We start from the raw sequence: 27,169 nt of genomic DNA, 5'->3' as shown, positions 1-27,169 counted from the left end.
TTTTCATTATGAATATATACCCTACTACCAAGGTTTTTATGGGAAAATCCTAGGCAAGTAGATAAAAAGATCCACAAAAGCATGTAGCCGCTAAAGGAAACCTTATCATAAATGAAGGGAATTAAATACCCATTGAAGATATCAACAAGAGGTTGTTGATCCTTGGGCAAGTATTCTCAGCTTAGGGTGAACTGTAGAAAGTCAGTTCTAGGTTGGGTAGAGGTGTTATGTTTTACAACTGACACCTTATCAGCTATTCGGTTGAATGATTGGGTGGAGGTGTTTTGTTTTCAAAGTGACACCCTATTGGCTATTCAGTTCAATGCGAGCATGGAGGAACCATTACTGGCGTATATGAGCCCTATGCGCAGAGACTCCATGTCTGGCCATGGAGAAAGTTTGCTCTTTAGCTTGCTGGAAGAAGAACCAGTGACGATGCTTCTGTCCCTTCCAAGCCCCTATGCCCTAAGGAATGCAGGGCATGGAAAGAGAGGCTTGCATTCAAAAAAAATTGTCTTCCGATCGCAGGGAGTCGAATTCATTGAAGGATGCAAGTCTAGAATTCAAACCAGAGTCAATGAAGAAGTCTCAAAGAAAGTTTGCGATAATAAGCCTGCGAGACAAGTGAGTTCTGAGAAACAAAATGATTTGTTCATCTTAAATGTAGTTGTTGACGATAGTAATAAATATTTAAAATCAATTGAACAATTACGAGATTCACATTTAAAAAGGGGGGAGGAAGAATTTGTACAGTTCAAGAACTGCCCCTGCCATGTCGACAATGGGTAATGTGAGAGAAAACCTTAAGAGGCAGGAGTTAAAATTGGTTTCTTCTATCTTGAAGTAGGCTATTTTGGGGTTGTTGATATAGCTTTCGTTCCCAATAGGCGTTTATTGGTTCATTAGGGATCTTTTTGCAAGAAAAGAAACCTGTTCGATCCTTCATGCCTTTTATTTTTGCATTGGGATGATGTGCATGATCGGTTATGAAGATATTACTTCCACGAGAAAAATAGCAATGTTGTTTTCGTGCTTGTTGTGTTTGTTGGTTTTGGGCTTACTGATATTTTACTGAGTGGAATGGTATCATACGTTGTGGGATAAGCAGAAGAACTTCCTGCTCCAATCTGTCGACGTAAGCTACCATGACATAGCGAAGAAATGTTTTGTTGATGTCAAGAAAAGAAGGATTCACATCAGAAATGGAGGGTGCAAATTGCTCTCGACGTGATTGTGTTGTGTATTGGTGTTGGGTGCAAGAGTGATGCACCATGTGGAGAGTTTGGGATGCATAGATTCTTTCTACTTGTCGATGATGTTAGTGATGACGGTTGGCTATGGAAACCATGCCTTCAGGACACTGACAGGTCGGTTGTTTGCAACGATATGGCTTCTGGTAAGTACCTTGCTTTTGCGCAAGCATTTTTTCATTTGACAGAAGCAAGGATTGATAGTAGCTACATTTTGGTTGCAAAATGGGCGCTGTAAAGAGATATGACGGTTCAGGATTTGATTGCCGCAAATATTGATAACAATGGCTTGTCAGGTTCGCTTTCCATTCTTTTCGTCCCTTTTAATTTTATGATTCGTGCAAGTCTATTTTTGGTTTATTTTATAGTTTTTCTTCTTCTACAACCTGTATGACTTGAGAAAGAAGCATTACTTGTTATTAACAGAAATATAAAAAGATATTTGTTCTTGAAAGCTTTTCCAATTTTCCAGAAACCCAATTCAAGCAAGTAAATAATAGATTTTGGGGAAATAGTTAAACAGTGATGCATAAAATTGTAATTCAACGGATTGGGGTATATATATATATATATATATATATATATTCCCGTAGTGGTCAAGAGAAAGAAGTAGATCTATATCGAAATGTATCTGAGCATATGAGGCACTCTTATCGAAATTAGTGGGTCAACGCTTGGATTGATGCTTCCCCTGGAACCATCTCCTCGATCAATTTGTACATTATTGCAACATTTAACTCTGTGTAGCTTACACTAAACCTCAATATAATTTTTGGGAGAGTTCTAAGATGCACAAAATAAGGCATGAAAAGTACGAATAAGTTTAGATTTGGCAAAGTAGCATAAGCTTTGAGCGTTCTACATGGTGGAGAGGATCTTGAAAGATCTATTGCAAACACGTGAAGCATTGGAGTTAAGATTAGGCTTTTCTATAGCTTAACTTTTGACAGACAAATTTGGTAAGGCCCAGCATAGTGCAAATAATCTGACGCTCGAATTTTAAGTGTGAAATTTGTCCCAAGTGATTCACAATTCTCGTGAAAGTACAATCGAGGTTAGATATATGGGAATTTAGTCGAACTTGTTAGCTCCCTTATGGCTGCCGATTATTACGGAAAACATCGGCCGCCGATTTATTACGGGCACCATCTGCCTTCAATTCCATTAATTACGGAAACTATCTTCAGTTAATTAATTTCTTGTTGGGAGCTCCTGGAGTGGTCCATTACTCCCTCTGCAGTTCTCTACCATGTTCTGTGGAACACTTGACACATAGCTAACAGAAGCTTGATGGAAGCTTGGCTATATATACTTATGTTTGGTCCCCAAGCTCACTCATTCAATCTCCTTCATCCTTACACCATCAAGTTAGAGTGAGCAGATCTTGGAAGTGCCACACGGATGATAGTTTTTGGTGAATTTTTGTAAATCTAAGGGCTTTGTAGTTTTCGCTCTATTTTTTATCTGACCATAGGTTTTCTAGCGTTGCTGCTTTCAGGCTTTTGTTTTCATTGGGAAGCATTAGTTTTGTGTGTGGAGAATTTGTATATATGTCTGTGTGGTGTAGCGTGCGTGTTTGATGTGGTCTAACTGATTTATGTCCACACTTTGTCATGTAATTTCCACTCTCTATTGATGCCCATTTGATCATCTGACAAATCCTGATATCGCATGTTGCCCGATAATTTCCCTGGTCACATGTGAGACTTCATCCGTTCCATTTGGCTCTGACATCGTGGTAATTGTTAGTCTCTCTAAGGGCAATACCGTGCCACTATTTCGCTAGGCTTACAGATATTCGTTATGCGATTTCCATCTTCTCTTCCATCGTCAATTTCCACAATAGGCAATACAGGCAAAACAAAGATTTAGAAGGGTGTTGGTTTCCAATCTCAGCAAAGTGTAAAGTGTTGTTGAGGTGGTGTAAAAGATCTAGGTAGTTGTGTACGAAATACATCAGAGTGCGAGTAGCATCAATGGCCAGAGGTATGGTTTCTTGGGTATTCAAGTTTTTCGATTCTTTAAGTATTTATTCCGCATTATAGAATCATTTTTTTGCTATCATTTGGTATCAGAGCATTTGCCTTGGTGTTTATAGACATGCTCTGTTTGGCTCAATGCCATATTTAGAGGATTTTTTGAATTAAGTCATTTATTTGGAAATATGTCTAATTTTTGCTCAATTTTTTTATGCTTATAATATTTATTTGGTTTAATTATATGAAATTTGGATAATTGTTGTACAAATTTAATAATTATGCTCATTTTTAATTTGCATGAATTTATTATTTCTGCTATAAATACATGCTATTTTGGATGAGTATACGAGACCCATCGTTGAATGTTATGCATAAATATTATAGTTTTATTCATGCAATTTATTGTTATTCTCATATCAAGCTAATTTTTATGCATAAAAGAAATAATGTCTGGTGATCAATATAATTTTTAATTAATTAGAGAATAGCCACAACATCTCTAATTAAAGAATATTATATATTATGATTGATTAGGATCACATAAAGAATATTTAGACATTAATTGTAATTAATTATACTAAATATAATAAATTTTATCCCACGCGAATTTTTACTATATTTATATAATTAATTAGGATTAAATATTCATAACTTACCCACAAGAATTATGAATTAATAATTTTATCATAAAGTTCAAATCTAAGATAGAATTTATATCAAATTATAATCATGATATACCCTTTAGAATTATGAATTAAGTGAATAATTTGATGAATTCTATCATAAAGAATAATTGAATATGCTTGAACTGAAAATTTAGTCCACAAACAATTTTTATGTCATTAGATTCAATTTTTAAGCATGGTTTACATTGGTAAAGCATGAAATTTTATTTTTAGGCCTCAATTTTAACATAAGCATGTAATCTTTAATTTTATGCAGTTGTACAACTTGGAAATTTCTCTGAAATTCATTGTGATATCCCTGAACTTAAAGGAGATAACTATAAGTCTGGAAGGAGAGTGTTCTCCTTCATTTGGGGTGGATGGACATAGACTATGCTATTAGGAAAGATGAACCATCGACACTCACTAATACCAGCACTGCAGCAGACATCACGCTTTATGAACGATGGGAACGATCTAATCGCCTAAGCATGATGTTCATTAAGACTAAAATTTCAGCTGGTATTCGTGGTTTCGTTGATTAGCATGAAAAGGTCCGAGACTTGCTGAAAGCCATTGATGATCAATTCGTCACTTTAGACAAGGCACTAGCAAGAACCCTAATCATGAAGTTCTCATCCCTAAGGCTCACCAATGTGAAAGGTGTATGCGAGCACATCATGCAAATGAGGGACACTATGGCTCAATTGAAGAAACACGAGGTTGAAATATTGGAGTTTTTCCTGGTGAACTACATTCTGAACACTGTTCCACACCAATACAGACCCTTCAAAATCTCATACAACACACATAAGGATAACTGGTCAATTAATGAACTCATGACCATGTGTGTTTAAGAGGAAGGAAGACTAGTGACGAAACTGAGAGAAAGTGCAATGTTGGAAATGCGTGGAAACGGAAAATCTCAAGCCAATGAGAAAAGGAAAGGTAAAGTACCTCCCGAAGCCGATATCAAGAAGGATTCCAAGTGTTTCTTCTGTAAAAAGAAGGGACACATGAAGAAGGAATGTGCCAAATTTCAGAAATGGCTTGCGAACAAAGGTAATCCAATCTCATTTGTTTGTTATGAATCTAATATAGTTAATGTCAATATTAACAACTGGTGGATTGATTCTGGATCAACAATTCACATTTCAAATTCTTTGCAGGGTTTGCAAAACCTAAGGAAGCTAGTGGGAAGTGAGCAAAGCATCTTATCAGGAAACAAGATGGGCTCGCATGTGGAAGCTATAGGAACATGCTATTTAACTTTAAGTAGTGGCTTTGTTTTAGAATTAGAAAAGACCTTTTATGTTTCAAGTTTTTCTAGAAACTTGATTTCAGTTTCAAGACTTGTACCTTTTGGATATTCCTTCAACTTTTCAGAAATATCTTTTAGTTTATTTTATAAATCTAATTGTGTTGGGAATGGTATTTTGTCTAATGGTCTTTACTGCATTAATTTACAAAACAATGTCACTTATGATTCAATGCATGTTCACACTAGCACTAAAAGATGTGTTATTAATGAATATTCCTCTAAATTATGGCACCAAAGATTAGGTCATATCTTCATAGAAAGAATTAAAAGATTGGTAAATGAAGGGGTACTTAATACTCTGGATTTTACTGATTTTGAGACTTGTGTGGACTGCATAAAGGGAAAGCAGACCAACAAGTCAAAGAAAGGTGCCAATAGGAGTTTGGACATATTAGAGATCATACATACTGATATATGTAGTCCAAACATGGACTCACATGGTCAGAGATACTTCATCTCTTTTATAGATGATTACTCATGATATATGTATCTCGACATGCTTCATAAAAAGAATGAAGCATTAGATGCCTTTAAGATCTTTAAGGTTGAAGTAGAGAAACAATGCAGAAAGAAAATTAAGACTGTGAGATCAGATAAAGGTGGAGAATATTATGGTAGATACACAAAAGATGGACGAGCACCTGGTCCATTTGCAAAATTTCTTCAAGAGCATGAGATTGTTTCCCAATACACCATGCCTCGTTCACCCGGCCAGAACGGTGTAGCAAAAAGAAGAAATTGAACATTATTGGACATGGTGCGGAGTATGCTTAGCAACTCCAATCTTCCTAAATCCATGTGGACTGAAGCACTTAAGATGACAGTGTATATATTAAACTAAGTTCCAACCAAGGTTGTTCCTAAAACGCCATTTGAATTATGGAAAGGTTGGAAACTGAGTTTGTGACATATGCACGTTTAGGGATGCCCGTCTGAAGTAAGAATATATAATCCACAAGAGAAAAAGCTGGACCCAAGGACCATTAGCAGGTATTTCATTGGATATGCTGAAAGGTCTAAAGGTTATAGATTTTATTGTCCATCTCACAGCACTAGGATTGTGGAATCAAGAAATGCAAAGTTTCTTGAAAATGACTTGATCAGTGGGAACGATCAAACCAAGAACATAGTTTTTGAGAAGGATCATTCAGAATCTCAACCTTCCCCTTCAAGGGATAGATTGATTATTGTTCACAACACCTCTCAAGTACAAACTGGTGTTAAGCAACCAATTGTTGAAGTTCCACAAGCTGTTGATTACATTCTAATAGATCAGGTAGTTCAAGAGTTACCAAGAACCTTTGAACAACGAGTTGAACCACATACTTCTCAGGAAGATGATGGTACAACATTAAGAAGATATATTAGACCAAAGAGATCAGTAATTCTTGATGATTATGTTGTGTATCTAAAAGAATCTGACTACAACATTGGAGCCAAAAATGATCCCAAGTCTTTTTCACAAGCCATGAGTTGCAAAGAATCAGAATTATGGTACGATGCCATGAAGGAAGAGATGAATTCTATAAAGAGTAACAAAGTCTGGGATCTTGTTGAGTTGTCTAATGTAGCAAAAGCCATTGGATGTAAATGGGTCTTTAAGACAAAGAAAGACTCATTGGGCAACATTGAGAGATACAAGGCAATACGCGTTGCTAAGGGATTCACTTAGAAAGAAGGAATTGATTACACGGATACTTTCTCTCCTGTATCTAAGAAAGATTCCTTGCGCGTTATTATGGCATTAGTAGCCCATTTTGACTTGGAGTTGCAACAAATGGATGTGAAAAAGACATTTCTCAATGGAGATCTAGAGGAGGAGGTTTACATGAAACAACTTGAAGGATTCCCCTCTAGTGATGGTGAGAAATTGGTTTGCAAGCTTAAGAAATCATTATATGATTTAAAACAACCATCCCGCCAATCGTATTTGAAATTTCATAATGTAATTTCTTCATTTGGTTTTGTAGAAAACATTATGGATCAATGTATATACCTGAAAGTTAGTGGGAGTAAAATCTGTTTTCTTGTTTTATATGTGGATGACATTTTGCTAGCAACCAATGATGAGGGTTTGTTGCATGAAGTGAAACAATTCCTCTCTAAAAATTTCGATATGAAGGATATGGGTGAGGCATATTATGTCATTGGCATTAAGATCCATAGAGACAGATTTCGAGGCGTCTTGGGTCTATCATAGGAAACCTATATTAATAAAATTTTAGAGAGATTTTGGATGAAGGATTGTTCACCAAGTGTAGCTCCCATTGTGAAGGGTGATAGGTTCAATTTGAACCAATGCCTGAAGAACAGCTTTGAAAGGGAACAAATGAAGAACATTCCATATGCTTCTGCTGTCAGAAGCCTAATGTATGCTCAGGTTTGCACAAGACCTAACATTTCATTTATTGCGGGAATGTTGGGATGATATCAGAGTGATCCAGGTTTAGACCACTGGAGAGTTGCAAAGAAAGTAATGATGTACCTTCAAGGAACCAAAAACTACATCCTTATGCATAGACGGACGAACAATTTGGAAGTAATTGGCTACTCAGATTCTGACTTTGCTGGATGTGTTGATTCACGCAAATCAACATCAAGATACATTTTTATGATGGCCGGTGGAGTTGTATCATGGAGGAGTGCCAAGTAGACCTTGATTGCCACTTCCACTATGGAATCCGAGTTCGTCTTTTGTTTTGAGGCTACTTTACATGGTGTATGGCTTAAGATTTTCATTTCTGGGCTTAGAATTATGGATTCTATCTCTAAGCCATTGAAAATGTATTGCGACAATTCAGCTACTGTTTTTATGGCTAAAAACAACAAAAGTGGGAGTCGAAATAAACACATCGACATTGAGTATTTAGCTATAAGGGAACATGTTAAAGAAAATAAAGTGGTCATTGAGCACGTCAGCACTGAGTTTATGATCGCTGATCCTTTGACTAAGGGCATGCCACCGTTTAAATTCAAGGATCATGTAATGAATATTGGACTTGGTTCCATTATGTAGTTTCTCATTGTATGGACAATGTTATTTTAATGAAATTATTAATTATTGTGATGTTTTTCTCATATTTATGTGCACCTTAATTTGGTTTGAGAGAATTCATATATGTAGGACCAACAATAAACATAAGGTTTATTCATTAAGGAATTGTTGCCACATAAATTATAATAGAAATAAATACATAGTAATACATGGAAGATAATACTCGTAATTAGAGGACTTATCGCAATGATTCATGTATCTATTACTTAATACAGATTATCAATGGGTTTTAAGATGAGACATTAGTTTGGAAGTATGGACCAAGTGGGAGAATGTTAGCTCCCTTACGGCCGCTGATTATTACGGAAACCATCGGCCACCGATTTATTACCGGCACCATTTGCCGTCAATTACATTAATTACGGAAACTATCTTTAGTTAATTAATTTCTTGTTGGGAGCTCCTAGAGTGGTCCATTACTCTCTCTGCATCTCTACCATGTTCTTTGGAACACTTGACACATAGCTAATAGAAGCTTGATGGAAGCTTGGCTATATATACTTCTGTTTGGTCCCCAAGCTCATTCATTCAATATCCTTCAGCCTTACACCATAAAGTTAGAGTGAGCAGAGCTTGGAAGTGCCACACGAATGATAGTGTTTGGTGAATTTTTGTAAATCTAAGGGCTTTGTAGTTTTCACTCTATTTTTTATTCGACCATAGGTTTTTTAGCGTTGCTGCTTTCAAGCTTTTGTTTTCAATGGGAAGCATTAGTTTTGTGAGTGGAGAATTTGTATATATGTCTGTGTGGTGTAGCGTGCGTGTTTGATGTGGTCTAACTGATTTATGTCCACACTTTCCCATGTAATTTCCACTCTCTATTGATGCCCATTTGATTGTCTGACAAATCCTGGTATAACAAGTTGCGCGATAATTGCCTTGGTCACATGTGAGACTTCATTCATTCCATTTGGCTCTAACATCATGGTAATTGTTAGTCTCTCTAAGGGCAATACCATGCCACTATTTTCTTGGGCTTGCAGATATTTGTTATGTGATTTCCATCTTCTCTTCCATCGTCAATTTCCACGACAGGTAATATAGGAAAAGCAAAGATTTATAAGGGTGTTGGTTTCCAATCTCAGCAAAGCTCAAAGTGTTGTTGAGGTGGTGTAAAAGATCTAGGTAGTTGTGTACAAAATACATCGGAGTGTGAGTAGCATCAATGGCCAGAGGTATGATTTCTTAGGTATTCAAGTTTTTCGATTCTTTTAAGTATTTATTCCGCATTATAGAATCGTTATTTTGCTATCAGAACTTAGGGTAGAGAGTACACAATGACACGATTATGTGAGGAAATGTGCTAAAAGAGTGTACTTGTTCTAGGGTAGGAAGGAATCCAGGAATTTGGTTGCGTCATGTTAAATGGTTTGAAAACATCCTATTTGTTCTTCACACAGTCAATGTTTGGAGTCGGCTTTTGGAGCTATTGGGACTGGTATAAAAAAACGTGGGCTGGTGAAATGGCACGCCGTAATGTTGCAACCAAAGAATGAGAATTGCTTGCAAGCAATGTGAGGTTCAAAAAGTTAAGTATCATTGCCTCTTCAAAATTTGAATAAATATATGTCTCCTTAAAAGACTAGAGGAGTTGAGAGTATTGGGTGATAGGTGGCACACGTAAACTGGAGAAATAAATAGGTCAGTAAAAGAGGACAGAATATTCTCCACAATTACAAAGAACAATAGTAAATAAAGAGTATTACTAGTCCTTAGTTTTAAATCTAAATTACCCTTACAACAACTATCAAAAATTGATATAATTAAGCAATATATATATATATATATATATATATATATATATATATATATATATATATATATATATATATATATATATATATATATATATATATATGAGAAGGGTCTTGAACTGGAGATGTGACAAGTGGTATCAGAGTTCCTAGGTTCAACACTTGGACCTTAAGAGCTCTATCGGGGAAGGAAATTTGATCAAATTAGGACAAAAGAAAAGGGAGACTTGGGGAGAGAGATCACACCCAACATAGGCATTCTGAAGAAGATTAGTTGAAAAAAATAAATAATAGATATCATAACTTATAATGACAAATTCTTATGATAAATGCTCATTATGGTCAGGGAAGGGTACTGAAAGTGAAATTGTTGTCTAAGCAGGGTTTCGAGATAATAAGAACATGAAAGCTTAAAATGTTGTTCCTCAGTTTGTGTTTAAATGTAATATTTCCCTACAGTCAAAAAATTTGAATACATTGTGTGGAGGACAGTGTGAGCAAGCTTTCTTAAGTCATAATTTGGATTGCTAAAATATGCCCTAACATTAATTTTTAGTAATTAGCATGGATGAAAGGGCTAAATCACATATGGCTCTTGTTCATTAACCTGAATCCTGAGCACTTTTCGCTGCGAAGATGGGGAGATCTTCCTGGTACGAGAAGGCTCATACCAAGAAAGGGGCATGGGATAAAGAAGAAGACCACCTCCTAATCTCACATATTCGATTGCTTGTTGAAGGCGGCTAGAGCTCCGTTCTTAAGGTCGTAGGTTTATTACCAAATTTCTGTTTTTCTTTAATGAAATTAATAACTGCTTATAAACTGGTTTAATACATTACATATAACATTTCTTGATTTACTAGTGAATATATTCAACAATTTTCGATCAAATCAAAGCCCATGATAATATAGCAAGGTCAAATTTGCCTACAAAATCAAAGGATATATACAAATGGCATGGGATATTCACCCTCAGGACTAATTCAATATTAAATATTAACATATTAGTAATATCAAAGAGCATTTATGGCAACCCAAATTTTCAGTTTCTTCTTTGGTGAAAGAGATTTATAATGATTAACAATGTTGATAACATATATAATCCATTTTAGACGACTCGATGTCCACAGATGTAAATCTATCAACGCTTCTAGAATTCAGGGATTTTTTTTTCTTTATCCTTTTGATTTAAGTCAAATTAAAGTGAATGTATCCACCTGTATAAAAGTTAGACCTCTTTGTTAATAGTGGTAACAATTGAACTATCTATCAGTTATTGCATTGTTTTATATTATACCGATGTGCCTTATGTGAGAACTTCCGCCAACAAGGGATCGATATATCAGTATAGACTACAATGTCGTCATTGGACACCTAAGTGGACCCTGTCTACAGTTCATGTGAATAAATAAGTCTGATCATGGGAAGGGTGTCACCAGTCCATTTATTTCCATTAGAGTCATATATATGACTAAACAAATATATAAATATAAATATAAATTTGTCATTAAGTAAGTTAACTAAATACAAGTCTTATTAGTCTCAATTAGGATGTAACAGTTAAGGAACTAGGTGGTTCCCAATTTTACAGTTGATCTGGTAAAGATATGTTAGAAGGAACGAATTCTTGTCCATCAAATTATACTAAATGTGTCCCTTATCATGATTTAAAGTATATCAATACTTTTCCTCGAGGTACTACATCCAATAAAAAAATGGTAACAAAACAAGAAATGGGTCATACATATTAGGTTCTTCCACTGCTAGATATGCATGTAATGAATCTATCCCCTTATGCCAATTTACATAATGATTTTTATCCAAGGTTTTTTCTATGAGGGTTACATTAGGGGAATTTTGAGGTCTAAAATGGGCCCCCTAAGAAAATTATAAAATAATAGTGGAAATAATGAAATAAGATTAGATTACATCATCAAATTTTAGAGGGAAAAAATAAAAAACTAATTTTTCAACTCGTATTTTCAACTTATCTCCCTATGGGTTAACTCAAATTTCGAGCGGAACACTCGTTGGATGCAGTTTGATTCCTCATCCAACGAGTACCCATGTGGCATACTTTCAATGGACCATACTACATGAAAAATGAGAAATATATGAAAAACATGATTGCAATCACGTGTTTTTATGTATTTCTCATTTTTCGTGTAGCAGATTCCACCAAAAGTATGAAACATGGGTACTCCTTAGATGAGGAACTGAATATTGCATCCAATGAGTACTCCTCCTTGAAATTTGAGTAAAATCATAGGGAGATAAGTTGAAAATACAAGTCGAAAAAAGTGGTTTTATTATTTTATTATTTTTAAATCTTTTTACTTTTTAATTCCAAAAATGGTAAATCATCCCCCATGGTTGACATCATAATCTTGAATCCTATTGGTTCTTATACAATTTATTTTGGTTGTAAATTTTTCTTAGGAGGCCTATTTTAGACCTCAAAATTTCCCTAATGACCAGAATTAGCTGCATGAGTATGTGAGAATATGGTTGAAACTAAGCACGCACTAAATTCAATTTTCCGTATTAGCTTGTTAAAGGGCATCCTTGAGATTTAAAAGAGTGGTTGATGCATTGAAAATTCTTAAGAGAAATATGCACAAGCCATACTCCAAGCATTGGACTATCAAATATCTTTATAAAATGTTTTTTTTAGTAGGAAATGTAGAGCTAGCACTAATGTTCTATGAAGCACGTGACTCGGAAAGGACTCATCACCAATATTTTGTGGAAGTTATTCATTATTTATACATATGTATATTTACAGATCTATATATATTTTGGGAGTACATGTGAACTCCATTAGTTTTATCTAAAAGGCATGATTGATAACTTTATCTTTATCTCATCGTTGAGATAACTTATTATCGATAATTAAAAAATAAAAAATCAAATATTTTATATTAAAAAAAATCGCCTTAATTTGAGAGAATCTCATTTGTTAATCTCAATGGTGTGGAAAAAATATATAGATTTGAGGAAGAGGAAGAGGTTATTAGTTTACTTTAAAAAAGATACAACTTTGTGTCTTTGCTTTGGTTTAGGTAGATTTATACATTAGCACAACCACATTTACCAATGTGGTTGATATACACCGACATTTTCTAATGTGGTTGACATACGCCAATGTATATCAACAACAATAATAATTGCTATGTGTATTTTTTTCAAGACTAATTATTTATGGTTATTAATAACTATATAAATAATAACAACTATATTCTTATATATTTATATATAAAATATGTGTTTTTATTAATTAATAATAAAAACACGTACTTATATATTCTTCGGTGAAAGAGTTCTGAGGCTTGGTGAAAGAGTTAAAAACATACTCTATATATTCTTCGCATATTTTCTTTGGTGAAAGAGTTCTGAGGCTCGGTGAAAGAGTTAAACACGTACTCTATATATACTTCGGTGAAAGAGTTCTAAGGCTCGGTGAAAGAGTTAAACACGCACTTTATATATTCTTCACATATATTTTTCGGTGAAAGAGTTCTGAGGCTCTGTGAAAGAGTTAAAAACATACTCTATATATTCTTCGCATATATTCTTCGGTTTGCGGGCTGCGGTGGACACAGGCAATCTGCAGTCAGGTTTGTTGATATCAGGTGCACACTTTCATTATCTTTTTCTTTTTCTAATACATATTTGCTCATATAATTTCAAGTATGAATATTTCACCACAGTTACCAAAGATTACCAAGGGCAGACCTAGCACAGTTACTCTACAAGGCCCTTATGAGTATATAGAGTCTTTAGAGAAACGTAGAGAAGAAAGAGAAGCCAAGCTACAAAAAGAGTTAGAAGCCATGTTGGAAAATAAATTTTCATCTCTTGAAGACACGATACAAAAAAAAATAGAAAATAAATAGAACTACTGGAGAATAAGATGGAGGCAATGGAGACTAGATTGCAAGTTATAGAAAAAAAAACCAAGATACTAACCAACCATCCTAGCAAGGAGATGCTGATACTTTAGAGAGTCTTAAAATGAAAGACATGATTAAAGAACTAGAAGAAAAAGTTAATAGCCGCCTCACCCTAAATAATGTGGTAGATAAGTTAGATATCAAACCAATTAAAGATGAAATGAAAAAATTAATAGAATTAGACCATGAACGTAACAAAAGGGCCTTGAACCTTATAATCTTCGGTTTAAAAGAGGAAGTAGATGAGGATATTTTAGCCTTAGCCTAGACAAAATTACATAATAGATTACAAATTGAAACAGTGTGTCCCACAGAAGCAACAAGGGTGGGGAAATTAACCGAGAATAAATGAAGACTAATCAACATAGAGGTGATCTCCATTAATCATAAGTATGACATACTTAGTAAAACCTCAAGTCTAAAAAGAACGAGAATATTCATAAATGAAGATCTCATTCCAAAAGATCAAGCAGAATTAAGAAAGGAGGTTCAAAAGGTAAAAGAAGCTAGAAAGGAAGGAAAATGGGCAATAATCAGAAATAGAAAAGCCTTTATTCGAGATAGAAACCAAAAATATGGTAATCAATAGCAATTAAACATGCTCCGGATCCTTTCTTGGAACTATCAGGGTTTCCCATGGAACAAAGACCCTAAGCTAAGTTGGATTTCAAATGATGTTGATATTATTTTTCTTGTTAAAACTTGGAAGCACGAAGAATCTAAGGTCCCTAACATAGATGGCTTTACGTTATGGTCTACCTGGAACAAGCGATCCTCCCGTAGAGGCATTGGGGGAATGGCTTGTTACATCAAGAATAACATCTCCCCCCATGCTAGGATTTATAAAAACGACCCTCACAACCAATATAGTTGGATAGAGATCAAAGACATTAATAATAAAAAGTCCTACATAGCAATATGTTATTTTCCCTCCATCAATTCTATCTTCTATAAGAAGAAGAATCTAGATAAAACTAACCCTTACAGTGGTTTAGAGAATGATATTTCTAGCCTAAGGAATGATGGTAATATCCTTTTAATAGGTGACTTTAATGCTCGAACTTCAAACAACCAAGCTATTACTCTAAGCAATCATTACAACCCTAATCCTCTTTGGTTAGACGAAGACCCTACTTTGGCTAGTAGGTACAAAAGGAGCTCTGAAGACCTTGGGGAAAATTTGTTTGGGTCAGAGCTAGTCAAGCTTTGTAGTGCTTAGGATCTCATAATTTGCAACGGTCTAAAGAAGTGGCCCAATTCTAGCAAGATGACCTGCATCCATGGACTTGGTAGTAGCGTGGTAGACTACGTTATTTCCGATCTCCCATTATACAACGAAATAATAAATTTTGACATCTTAAACGACCATGAACCTGACTCTGATCATAGGCCTTTACTTATAACTCTTAATTTTGTCATGCATAGAGTTCCCACAGAAAATAATACTTACAGCCAAAAGAACTTAATATTTGATAGAAATAAAAATGATCTCTTTCTAAATGAATTAAAAACTAATTTGCTTCCTTTATCTAGTATAGACAACATAGAAGACCTCTATCATAATTTTAATACAACCCTTTCATATTTTATTAACAAGTTCTCAATTGAAGATTCAAATAATAAAATAACTAACAAAACCAATCCATGGTATGACAAAGATTGTAAAAGTGCGAGGAGAGCAATTAAGGAAGTTGTTGATGAATCTCTTAAAATGGACAGGATAAAAATATACAAAGCCCTAACTAAAAGGAAAAAGAGGCAATACATTCGTCAAAGACAGGAGAATCTCTTACACCTCTCTAAGGTAGCTCCTAAGAAATTTTGGAGGCAGATTCTGACTAGGAAGACTAAAGATAATAATAAAATTGCTCTTCACGATTGGAATTCCTATCTTAAAAAGCTTTATGAATCTCCAAATGTTATGGATAATTTGGAAACCCTGCTCACAACGAAAGAAGTTTTCTCTTTAGAAGACATTAAGTTTGGGGTTAATCACCTCGCTAATGGGAAAGATAAGGACATTGAAGGTTACCAAGCGGAAATCTTAAAAATTGTAGGTCTTGTCCTCATCCCCCACATCCACAAGCTTTTCAATCAAGCAGTCAAGCAAGGGTTCCCTAAACCTTGGACTGAGAGCCTCATTATCCCTATTTTTAAAAGTGGGGATACAAATAACCCCTCTAATTATCGGACAATTATGATCAGCCCTCTCTTAGCCAAGTTATAAGGTAGTATTTTGGAAAAGAAGTTAAGCATATGGCTTGAAAGTGAAGGTAAGCGGGTTAAAGGCCAAGCAGGTTTCAGAAGGCATCACTCAACAACAAACCACCTTTAGAAATGCTTTCGATATGATTCCTAGATACAACCTTTGGAATAGATTAGAAGAGCTAAAGGTTCCTCTCGAGTTGAGCGCTGCCACTATAAGGTTATACAAGAATGTAATTTCCAAGCTAAAGAGAAATGAGGGGTGGTCGAAAGATATTAAGTGTAACATTGGAGTTAAACAAGGTTGCACCCTCTCCCCTACCCTATTTGGCATTTTCATCGATAAGCTTGAAGGTTATTTAGAGGAAGCAGGATGTGATGGCACGATCTTAGCTGGTATAGTCATCATCCTTCTTCTCTATACTGACAATATTGTTCTTTTAGCAAGGTGCCCATCTAATCTTGATAAGCAACTCAGGCTTCTTAAGGATTTCTTCTCTACCATGGGTATGACTGTTAACACTGACAAAACAAAAGTTATGATTATCAAATCCAAGAAGGACACTTACTCTAATTTTATGTGTGACAATAATAACTTGGAGGAAGTGTATTCTTACAAGTACCTAGGAATTGATATTCATCACAAGCTCAACTGGAACCATAGCATTAAGAAAAGGATTAATGGGGGGTGGAAAGCTTATTTTGGTCTTGAAAATAATTGTAAAACAAAAAACCTCGTAATGTTGAAAAAAAGAAGTTCCTCTTTGAAACTTTAGTCACTCCTGTTATCTTATATGGCTATGAGGTTTGGGGTTGCAGCATCTCCAGAGAATCATGGAGAAAGATTGAGCCAATCCGAAAGAGTTTTATAACTTATAACTTGAAAATTAAAAGTAATACACCCTATCCTATTCTCCTTATAGAAGCAGGGCTTTCCCCTATTGAGAGCCTAACTATGATTAGGTTTCTGCTGTACAAGCACAAAATCAATAACATAAACGATCATAGACTTCCTAAGCTAGCTTTAAATTCCAGCCAAAACCATCTAAGGCTCAATCAGGGGTGGCATAAAGACACAAGGGCCTGGTTAAACTATTGGGAGATCAACGAGAATGATGCATTGCAAAACATAAATAACATTAAAGATATTGTTACTTCTAAGTTCAAAGAAAAAATATGGTGTGAGAAAGATTTAGTGGCTAAAACAAAATTAAGTTATTATAAGAAGGTCATCAACCCCACCCTAGAAGATCAAAAATATCTCTCTATTTTAACTAGCTCAAAGAAGAAAATTAATAAAGAAAAGATTTGAACGAATTGTCATGAGCTCCATAGTGAAACAGGTCGTTGGGCAGTTCCTAAAACGCCATGGATGGAAAGGATCTGCCATATATGTGAGAATAGGAACATCAAGGATGAAAACCACTTCCTCTTAGAGTGCCCTGCGTACAACCACATTAGATCTCAGTTTCACAATCTTTGTTACAATACCGACCTTCCTAGCCTTCTACAATGTCAAAATTATTGTGAGCTCAGGAGGCTTCTCTCCAAACTTTTTGAGCATAGGAATAAAATCTTAAATCAAAATAAATAATTTGTTTCTTTAGGTCCAATAGACCAATGTTTGGTCTCAACGGACGTTAACCATCATCATCATTAATATAATAATAATAATATTAGTAACATTAATTAATAATAATAGTAACTCTTAATAATAATAATTATTATATTATATTATATGATTATTATAATTATTATTATTATTATTATTATAATATAATATAATATAATTTAATTGTTATTGTATTAGTATAACAATAATATTAATTCATAATAATATTAGTAATATTAACTAACAATAATAATCTTCATAATAATTATTATTATTTTAGTAAATGTGACTTCATTTCTATCTTTGACAAAAATCGTTGATAAATATAATAATAATAATATTTTATTATTCATTTTTTATAAAATGTAAATAAATAATTACTTAATATTTATTTTATTTTATTTTATAAGTTATAATAATAATAATAATTTACTAATAAAAATTAATAAATAGTAGTTAAATAGTTAATTATTGTTAAAGAACATTTTTTAATTAAATATTATTAAATAATAATAATATGAATATTAATTAATTAAATAATAATAATAATAATTAATTCTTTGTCACAAAGAGACATTTGAGCATGGTTGACTATGATTCACCATGTTTGATCCAAAGGAATAACAAACCATTGGGATTAATACTAAAAACCCAAGATTGACTATGGTTGACCGTGTTTGATTCTACAAAACATGGTTGACAATGATTGTCCATGATTTTTATATGGAGACAATTTTTGTCATAATCCGACATCCCACCATGGTTGACCATGATTGATATTATAAATCCAAGTTAATAATAAACCCAGGGGAAAAATAAACCTAAGGGATTAATACTAAAACCCCATGATTGACCATGGTTGACACTGGTTGACCATGATTGATATTATAAACCTAAGGGAATAATAAACTCAAGGGATTGATATTATAAGCCCAAAGAATAATTAACCCAGGGGATTAGTACTAAAACCCCAAGGGATTATGAACATAAAGGAACAATATTAAACCCAAAGGACTAATATTATAAACACAAAGATATATAAACCCTAAGATAAATAGTATAAACACCAAAATAAACATGATTTACCATCATTGATATTCATATTGAGACAATCCTTATCACAAATCCATGTTGGACCATGGTTGACCATGGTTGACATCATAATAAACCATGGTTGACCAAGGAATAATAAACCCAAGCGATTGATATTATAAACCCAAGGGATTAATACTAAAACCCCAAGGGATTATCAACCTAAGGGGATAATATTAAACCCAAGGTATAAAAACCCTAAGATAAATATTAAAAATACTAAAATAAACATGGTTGAGCACGATTGATTTTCATATTAACACAATCCTTGTCATAATGTGACATTGGAACATGGTTGAACACAACTGACCATTGTTGAAGAATATTAAACCTTAGGAATATGAACGCTTACATCAATAAATCCAAGGGATTGATATTATAAACCCAATAGAATAATAAACCTAAGGTATAAAATTATAATCCCAAGGTATATAAATCCTAACATGAATATTATTAAACCTAAAATAAACATGGTTGACCATGGTTGATTTCCATATAAGGACAATCCTTGTCACAATGCAATGTTGGACCATGGTTAACCATGATTGATTTTCATCTCGAGACAATCTTTTTCAGAACGCAACTTTGGACCATAGTTGACATGGTTGATTTCCATATCCATATGGTTTGACCATGGTTGAACATGGTTGTCTATGATTGACCATGGTTTACCATGATTAATATTATAAACCTAATGGATTGATATTATAAACCTAAGGGAATAACAAACCCAAGGGATTATGAACCCAAGGGAATAAGATTAAACCCAAGGGACTAATATTATAAACCCAACGTATATAAACCCTAAGATAAATATTATAAACACTAAAGTAAACATGATTAACCATGGTTGATTTTCATATTGAGACAATCTTTATCACAATGTCATGTTGGACCATGGTTGACCATGGTTAATTTTCATATCGAGACAATTTTCATATGGTTGAGCATGGTATATGAGCCTATGAAATGTATAGTTCTATTTTTTTAATTTAATTTTTATCTTAGTGTTAAAATAACTTTATCAATATCAGGGAAAATTTTAAGAACCCCCCCGAATTTATATGTATAATAAATGGGCGAATCTCCATGGTATATAGGAAAAATGGAAGGCGATTTTATCAATAATATAATATGTATATATAATTTTTTGGCGAATCTCTCACCAGGCATGGCAAATATTTTACTGAATTATAAAATCTTGTAAGATCTTGGTGAGTCTTTCACTAAATAATAAAACTTTGTAAAGTCCTAGTGAATCTTAGCATTGTGAACTCTTAGAGAATTTTTTGAAAAAGTATAAAACCACATATGACAAGAGCCACATGGTGGCAATATCACTGTTTTTTTTCACATTTCCACAACATGGAACTTGTTTATAAAAGTATAAAAAATCCAACCAAGTCCCTTATAATATGTAGGTAAGCTTATAACAGAGTCTGATACCTCTACTATGCTTGTCTTCATTCAAGTTTGATAGCTGCTATACTTAACATTGTGAATCACAACTCTCTCAGAACTCAACTCTATAGTGTAATTAAAACCTCTGGAAATTGAGTCTAACAACTCTATAAAAAGGATTAGTGAAATAGAAGCTTTTGTGAATGAGCCCACTAACTATCACTGCTAAACAATCAATCTAGACTATGAAGTCTTCCATCTTGATCACAATCGTGCTCACGATCAAGGGAGTGCGACCACCTGGCCTGACATAATGGCCATCATAGATTCCAATAATCAACAACCACCTTGCAAGGACTTCCTAACTCATGTCTCATGAATTTTATTCATCAATCTTAACTGATATAAATCTTATAAATATAATATTAGAATCCTCTCCAGATTCACTGTTAATACAAGGGTAAAGGTCCAAAGGAAATTTTATAGCTCAAGGCACTAGCCAATACGAACTTTGGTATTTGTGACCCCTTTGTGGGGATGCACCTACCCTACCCCGTTGGGTTTCTGCCTTGTAACATAGTTCAAGGATCACAAGACTTTCCAATCTTCCTACTCCATTAAACACACTTTATATGCTATACATAGTGAATGGAAAAGAAGCATTATAGAACACACAATTTCATAGAAGGAAGAAAAATCTTAGCCAGTTCAATATCAAAATCTTAACCACTGATTAATAAAGAATAACAAGTAGTGTAATGAATTGTTCCGAGTTATTTATTTACAAGCTGTAAAGAATGTATTGGAATAGAAAATATTACTTAGGAAACCCTTCAATATTTTCTACTAATATGTTTGTGCATGTACATATGAAATTAAGAGCATTGTTGAATACAAATTTTCCTTTTCTCTTGCCTCCATTTTGACAAATCAGTGTGAAATCAGTGTCACTTTGAATCTCCTTTCATGTGTGGATGTTTTGACAAATCAATGTGAAATCAAAGTCACTTTGAATTTCTTTCCTGTGAGGGATCACATCCATAGTTTATTAGTAAAAGATAATCTACTATATATTATGTTCAAGAAACTGACTGCAATCTACAGTGGAAACGAGACCTCAATTCTTATTCTGAATTTGAATATCTCAGGACAACATAACAGATAAAAATTCATATGGCCTTAGTAGATAGAAAACAACCACTCCATCATTACAGGAGCACCTAGATTTCAGCACTTAATCTAAATAATGGCACTAGTTGCAGTGCTTATTCGCATTAACACCATGGAAAAGCAAAAACAATGTTTCAAAGCACACTTACTAGAAAAGTTGTAACGTTTCGAGAATATTTAATGATAGCATCTGAACCTCGTAGCTATGGTGGGGAAACTAGGGAACCCAAATCTTGGAAGATATCTCATACCAAATTTGAGAAAAAAATAAAAAAGGGAAAAAATCAAAATCTATAAATCAAGCAATGAATTGTTTACAAATCAAATACAATTCCTTTAACTAACAGTTAAATTGTGGTGATATATTTAAATATTTAGTAAGAGGGGAACTTCAAACCATGGAATATTACCTTTGTCATTACTGTCATCCCTCAGTGACTCAGATTACAAATCAATACTTATGGAAAGATTGTAAGAAATTCTGTGAAATAGTAAAGCATAACCTCTATTTTCAAGCAACAAAATCAAGACGTTGTTACATCAAGAGCCATAATTCATACATAATCAATGAATCAAGTCCTTGTATGGCACAATCTTATTTCACAACCTCTATTTTCTCAATAAAAAAAACAAGACATTGTATGTGGTTATTGCCAAAAGGAAACCGTGTTCTAATTTGGAAGAGGATCTTATCAAAAGCCATGGATTTATTCAAAGCTACAAAGCCTAATGGGTTACTGAAAAATAAGTTGGAATATGGGATCATGATACTTAAATTGAAAAATATGCTTTCCTTTTAGAAACATTACAGTTATACAATGTTTTTTGAAAGCATTAGAATTTGAAATTGGGCCTTTCTATCAAGACAAATTTTCATTAACAGAATGTACTTTCCTACCTGAAATGTTGTAGATATCCAGGAAAAACTTGAAAAGCATAAGAGAACTTAGCATAATGTGCTTTCTTTCCTTCCTTAACATTCTTAAAGAGTTGAGGTTCCCCAAGTCATCAAGTAACTTTTGAAGGAAATGAAAGTTAGTAATAGTCCAATTCACAACTGAAGATGTGTCACAAATACGATGGGGCATCTCCTCCAAATCACAAAAGTGCTCCAGGTTAAAATCTAGCATTATTGGAAGCTTAATGCTCGACTGGGTGTTATTGAACCCATACATTTTTCCAATCTTCACTAAAAGCTTAAAGATAGCTTTTGTAAGTTCTACATGACTTTACTATGCTCTTGAAGTGGGGGCACATGCAACCTCTCCAAGTGAATACTCTTAAACTAAGTGAAGATAAGGCCGATAGATTATTCAATGTGGATCTCTTTAACCCATAATTGAGTACTATGTCTCTCTTGAACCCATAATTGAATACTATTAGGACTTTCAAATTTTTCATGGAACTCAAAAATGTTGGAAGAAATTATTTGCTTCCAAAAAAGAATAAAACTAAAGCCTCTGCTTGAGGACAATTGATGTCACACCATTAATACTTCTCCATGTAATCTGTATAGGTAAACCACAAATGCAGAATTCCATTATAATATTGTGTTTATTGAATACACAAATGAAATCATTGCATTTCTTTAAAATATCTTTTGAAATCAAAATTACCGAAATTACATATCGATAACCTAGTGGGCATAGGATAAAATTCACCCATGTCATTCACAGAAAGCATGAGAAAAAACCTAATACTATATATAAAACCAAGAAAATTTCAAATTCATCACTTCTAGGGACCTCGTAACCACCCTGTCAATACACAAGTATGTTCCTGTTTGCAGTTAGAAAAATTACCCAAATTACAATCTGTTTACTCCAGCCTATGTTGGAAAGTTATAGAAGGATGACCAGTGTAATCAATCCATTCCTTTTAGCCCCGGATTTGTTTCAATTTAAAACAGAAGTATACAAATATACTTGTCCAATGTCTATGCTTTAACCATTCACCTTAAGATGTTTTTACAATATAATTTCCAAAGTCTATTTTAATATCTTCATTATCATAAAAACCAACCTATATCCATCTTAACTCCACATCTACCACTCTTAGGGGGATGAAATCTATTTATCCCTCTGAGCACTTGGTAGACCCAGAATTAAGATGGATCTAAGATGATAGAATTTCCCCTTTAAATAGTCTATGCTCACATGAATACGATGGTATTACCATGGGTCAATACCACGGGTTATCATAAACCTGGAGCTTAAAAATTACTATTAGTAATTTATAAAAATTAATAAAATTAATAGTTGATTTTTATTTTAACCAAGCTAAAATGTTTAACATACATTAAATTACAACATCCAATTTTAGTCTTGATCCACCAAGCCCCAAGAGGGATCAAATATTTTTTCACTCTATGCTAGTTTGCATATCACGATATTTGATACCTCTCGGGGGTTAGTATATCCAGAGTAAAGATGGATCTATGCTGGTTTAATTCCCCCATTTAAATAGGCTACATTCCAGGTGAATACCATGGGTCAATACCATGTGCCATTTTGGTGAATACCATGCGTCAATACCATGTCCCATGTTTATTTTTAGGTTAATAATGCTTTTTTGCATGGTATTAATAATAATCTAGCCCATGGTATTTGTCCCATAGTAATTTTCCCATAGGTTTCACCTAAATATAACGCATTTTTTGAGTGTTCGTAAATATAAGGTGATTTATGGAGTAAATATTAAAAAATGTTTTATTTGTTTACCATACCTTTCGTTTATTTATATTTTTATTAATTTACCATAACCCTTTTACAAATATGGTATTTAGCCCATAGGATTCACTTAAATAAAACCTCTTTTTCGAGCCTTCATAAATAGAACGAGGGTTATGGACTAAATATAAAAAGAGGTTTTATATATTTACCATATGTCTAGTTTATTTATATTTTTATTTATTTACCATACCTTTTGAGTAAGTATAAAAAGACATTTCCTCCACTTTAATTATATTTTTATTTGTTTACACCCTTGCATGTATATAAGGTGACTTATGGAGTAAATATAAAAAATGTTTTATTTATTTACCACACCTCTCATTTATTTTTATTTTTATTAATTTACCATACCTCTTTTATAAATATGGTATTTGGCCCATAGGATTCACTTAAATAAAACCTATTCTTGAAAATTAGGGCGAATGGAAGGTTGTAACTCCTAATTTCAAAGGCTAAATTTACCTTTTTTATCCTCTCACTTAAAATAAGGTGGGCTATTTGAGGTGATTTTTAAAAATGTACTATGATACAAAATATTCACCCACTAAAAATTTAAAACCCCTTAATTTCGCCAAAGGGCGAACATTCGCCCCTAAAATTTTCCATGATCAATATATATGAATATATCTTTATCTTTATCTCATTGTTGAGATAACTTATTATCGATAAAAAAAATCAAAATATTAAATATTAAAAAAATTGCCTTGTGCATATGTTAAGTTGAAAGAATAGCATTTGTTAATTTGAGAGAATCAGCAGCGTGGGAAAAATAGGTAGATTTGAGGAAGAGGAAGAGGTTACTAATTTACATTTAAAAAGATACAACTTTGTGTCTTTGCTTTGGTTTAGGTAGATTTATAAACTATTATATACAAAAATAAAAATTTTGTTCAATTAACAAATGTTTCAAGTTGCATATTAAAGAGAGATAGAAGTCTACCAAGGGGCAATGAGCTTAAAAGAGAGCTAAACTTTATAATATTTTGAAAAAAGAACATTTTTTCTAGCAGCTATAAAATGTATAATCCTGACTTTTTTCCGTATTGTGTTTTAGACAGTCAATTTTATTTATGTTTATTTTTATTTTTTTTTGCATCAAATTGAATTCATATTCGAACTCGAACTCGAACTTGGTAACTATGATATGAATACAAGTGTTACAAAGAAATCAAACCAGTGACCCACAAACCGATCATGATATATAAATTTTCTCTTAAACCCCTTGTTACACCTCCCATCAAAAAATTGTCTTTGCTTCTTACTGAAACACAGTCTCAAGTCTGCTTTTGGTTATTGTATTGACAAGTGCAGATTCATTGTAACTTTAAAATTAATAAAATAATCATTTCAATCCATTGTAATTTTCACTATAAAACTATTTGAGGCTTTATAATGTTTTGCATTTGTATATTCTTCAACATAAACGTATTCACCAAAAACAGTAAGACTTGGAAATGTATTTGACTTGCATATAAACCATTAAATATATCCCCTTTTCCAACAAATGGATTAGCTACGCATGCAGAACTTTCCCTTCACCGACTTTACTCCACATGATAAATATAAATTAATTTATGATTTCCAGCAAGGCACCACTCTCTCCCTCAACTTTCCCTACTTACATTTCCATACTCCCTTCCATCATACTACCATAAAAATAAATATATGCTTGCCAGAGTGACGCCCCTCTAAGCCGCTTCCCCGATTCCACCACTTGCCCTACTTATATGCATGCCACCACATCGCCCCCGCGTCCTCATTTCCAAATCATTTGCCATCTCATATCTTATTCCCTTTTTTCTTCTTTTTCATGCATGTTTTCGTGGTTCCTGGCATCACATTGCGGGATAACCACTTTATTTGCCCCTTTGTTGAATGCCATTGTTGCTTGTTTCCATGGAATGGATGAGTGGCGAGTGCGAGTCCATACATGTGACCCCATCAATGGAATAGTTGTCTCCAATAAAATCCACTGCCAACCAGTAGGAGTGCACAAGAGGGAGGAAACGTCTTCAACTCAATACCTAACACATCATTTCTCCTGAATGAATGCATTTGCAACTTTCCAAACTACTCCACACGCCAACACGACGCCCCTCTCCAAACCACGTCCTCGCTTCAACCCTAACCCCTATTTATATATATATCATCCCTCTTTTCCTTTTTCATTCATCTGTTGTTTTCAGTTGCAAATTTCCAAATTGAACGATTTTCCGCTCCTTTTTTCTTCATGTTGACGCAGTTTGTTTCTTGATCCTTATCAGAGGAGTTTTCATCCGTTGGCTCTCTCATAGATAGATAGTCACTGTTTCCCGAAAATGGCTGGTTCTATTTCGCGCCTTCAACTTACTGCCATGGTGCAAATCACAGTGTGTATGGCAATATTATGTGCATCTTTTGTTGCCTTGGTGGAAGAGCCATCTGTTGTTTTAACTTCCCATGACGGTCCTCTGCTTTCTAGTAGTGGAGTAATCTCTGTCCATCTTATTCGGTATGGTAAATTCACCTCTCTTAAATGTTCCATTATCGTTGATTTTCTACAATCTCTTGGAGAAAATACATCAAATCAGCCCTCAGCGTCCACCTGGTGAAGACCACGCAGAAGTATAGGGTTGTCGCCTCTAACAAGGTTGCCCCCTCCAGTGCTATAATTCTTGGAAAGTATAAGGTGGATCAAGATTATTCCCTTGGAAAATTGCTCAAGAGGTCTGACATTTCTGCTCTGGTTGAAGCTGATGTTAAGCTGAGAGCTCCGTCTCTGCCAAAGAATAATGATGAGAGTGTTGTATATTTGGTTCTTACATCTGAGGATGTTGCAGTGGAAGGATTCAGCATGACTTCTTGTGGATTCCATGAAAATCTCAATTTGTTACTAGGGAGGGAGTTGACAGGGAGCCAAATGATGGGGAAGGAGAAGAAGCAACAACAGGTCATTCCATATGCATGGGTTGGAAAATTTGGAAGCCAATGCCCTGGATAG

General features: G+C 34.0%; 1 pseudogene; it reads left to right on the top strand.

Annotated features, from left to right (window-relative positions):
- The first annotated feature begins 330 nt into the window (after nt 1-330).
- LOC149228324 (two-pore potassium channel 5-like) lies at nt 331-27,169 on the top strand (annotated as a pseudogene).

Source organism: Pinus tabuliformis, chromosome J (genome assembly GCF_031772625.1).
Source record: "Pinus tabuliformis cultivar Carrire ecotype Pingquan chromosome J, CPIR1, whole genome shotgun sequence".
NCBI lineage: Eukaryota > Viridiplantae > Streptophyta > Pinopsida > Pinales > Pinaceae > Pinus > Pinus tabuliformis.
The sequence above is the reverse complement of the archived record's forward strand: the minus strand, read 5'-3'. Positions and strand labels throughout refer to the sequence as shown.